Genomic DNA, 2,882 nt, shown 5'->3' on the forward strand with positions numbered 1-2,882 from the left:
TGGTCCATGGGGTCGCAAAGAGTCAGACTCGACTGTGCGACTGAACAACAAAATAATGAAAGGAGAGAAAGGTAATAATGGTGGTTGCTCTCAGTTAGGAAGTACGATATTTAGTGGAAGAAATATAAAACATTGCTTTCTACTAATGATCAGGCTTCCACTTTGGGGTCTGCAAGGTGTGTATTGTCCCAGGTTGTTTTTAAGAGAAATGTAATGCTGAGTTGGACCATTATCTGTCAAGGTCAGTATTGTCTGCTCTGACTGGCAGCAGTGGTCCAAGGTCTCCGATCAGGGTCCTTCACATTACCTACTGCTTGATGCGTTTAACTGGAGGTGCCAGGAATTGAACTTGGGACCGTATGCATGCAAAGCAGGGGTCGTTTCGTAGAAAAAGAGCTAGGGGAACTCATTAGCATAACTCATTAGCATATGCCACACCCCCTGCCATCACCGGAAGTGTGTCATAAGGCCACACCCACCACTCAGTCTTAGTCTTAAAGGTTAGTTTTAAAGGTGCTATTTGTTAGTCTTAAAGGTGCTGTTTGAACTCTTAGACTATTTTGCAGCAACAGACTAACACAGCTACCTTGGGGAAGCTCCTGGATGGGGCTGGGGCTGGGAGTCCTTGCGGAGGCCACGTGCAGTGGCCTCGGCCAGGCAGAGGGGGAGGATGCCAACTTAGCCTCCTGCTTCTTTCTCCTTCTGCAACAGAATGAGGCTGGAAGAAGGGGGCAGCCGGAAGAAGGGGCTGGGGCTTCGTTGTGTGCCCCACCCCCCTGCACCTCACCCGGGGAAACTGCATTTCCCCGCGTTCCCCCCCGAAATGACCTCTGATGCAAAGTGAATGCTTGACCACTGAGTCATGGTCCCTCCCCATCCTTACTGCTGCAGCATTGAGCCATTATTTGCTTATTATCCTAGTTTTGAGTTGGATTTAAGCTTTCACGCATTTTGTGGACACCTTTGATACACATGACCTTTTCCCCATTCCAGCTTTCAAGACTCATGGCAAGCAAAGGCCCCTTTTCTCGTAATATGATTTAGAAAAGTCATTCATATTCTGTATTCTTCAAGGGTGCTTTTCTGGTTCCCAGTTACATCTTATTATGCTTCAGGAGCACCACTATTCTTGGGGAGTTCACTAATTGTGAACTGAGCCTTTGTTGTTATAAAAGAATGCCTTCAAACTCCCAGTCCTTTCCATGAAAACGGAACTGCTCTAGGGTTGCCAGGCCATAGTTCGCAACCTCTGGTGAAAACCAGAAGTTCTGCTACGGGATGCTTTAGGATTTGGAAAAATTCTATGGTAAAACCATAGTTTTTGAAAATCCTACAGCATCTATGATGTCACTTCCAGTTTTCACTGCAAGTGACTTCAGTCCACTGATACAATGACAACATGCACCTGGGTTTGCAGGAACCCTAACCGCTACAGAACTATTGCACATTGAAAATGAGTCAAGGGTTGGTGAAGGATGCTAACCACATTGTTTGTAGAAACTAGGGTCAAATCAAATGAGATAGTGAAAGAATGGATTTTCCCAGTGTTTTTAAAATGGAACTAACTGTTGTGTTTCATACCACAAGCGTTGTCAGCTTGCTGTCTCAATGCTAGCATGAGCCCTAATCCCCCCCCCATTTCCTCTCACTAGTGCTTCAAGCACTGGCAGGCAAAACAATGGGTTGCCGGGAGGTCTCCTGCAATAGCGGGAAACCTGGCAACCTTAAATTGGGAGCAGTTTGCTTGTCATGCATGCAAGTTCTCTTACATACAAACTGAGTTCTACTTCATCCCTCCTTGCTGCCCTGCTACTCTACTCAGGAAGAATTGTTTGAGTAGACATAAATCTAAAACCAATCATATAAATGGTTTTCTGGTTTAAGCGTTTCGCCACTCGGACGCTTTTCATGCATGCAAGTTCTCTTACATACAAACTGAGTTCTACTTCATCCCTCCTTGCTGCCCTGCTACTCTACTCAGGAAGAATTGTTTGAGTAGACATAAATCTAAAACCAATCATATAAATGGTTTTCTGGTTTAAGCGTTTCGCCACTCGGACGCATCCTGTCTCGCTCTGATGGAGACGCACCAAGACCCGGCTGATGGGAGGGGTCTGAGTTCATCCCGGACCTTCCCGGGGTCTCTGTAGGAGACCCCCAGCCTGGGGAGCTAAGGAGAGCCTCTTCCAAGGCGACGGCTAAGGAATTGAAGCTCACCTTCTTCCCCGAAAGGTACTGTTGCCGAGGAGCCAGTATGGCACCCAGAGACAACTGCCGGAGCAAGCGATCATGATCAAACTTTTAAAATGCTTCCCAAAGATCTCCAAGACTCCAAACTGTGAGTTAAGCAAAGTTCAGGTGAAAAAAGCGAACTGAACCTTGGTAGTATTTGGAAGCGCCTATGTTTGAAGCACTGGGGGAGAGGAAATCAAGCACACACCCTCTTTTGAGTGAGCTTTAAAAACGGTTTTAAATTGGAAATAAAAAGACTTGAGCTAAAATTAATGCATAAGAAGTTAAGCAAATGCAAAAACTGCTAAAGTATACAAAGTGGGACTAAATCGCATAACTTTTTTCTTGTTTTGGAAAACTTACTTCTTGTTGATATTATGGCTGGGAGAGGATGGGAGATGCCGAAGAAAAAACTGGTGACCGGAAATAACATACCAACGACTCCCTCCCAGAACCAGGAAGTAACTACAGACTTCTCTTCACTGTTAGCACATGCACTGCGCTCTCTAATGGATCAGATGACTAACCTCAACACTAAGCTGGACAATGTCCAAAAACAATTGAATCAAATGGATAAAAGAACCTCAGCAACTGAGAAAACGTTGAAAAAGATGGAAAAACAGACTTAGAGTATTAACAAAAGAGTGGAT

The sequence above is a fragment of the Gekko japonicus genome, unplaced genomic scaffold (assembly GCF_001447785.1).
Source record: "Gekko japonicus isolate JY-2015 unplaced genomic scaffold, Gekko_japonicus_V1.1 scaffold1194, whole genome shotgun sequence".
Lineage (NCBI taxonomy): Eukaryota > Metazoa > Chordata > Lepidosauria > Squamata > Gekkonidae > Gekko > Gekko japonicus.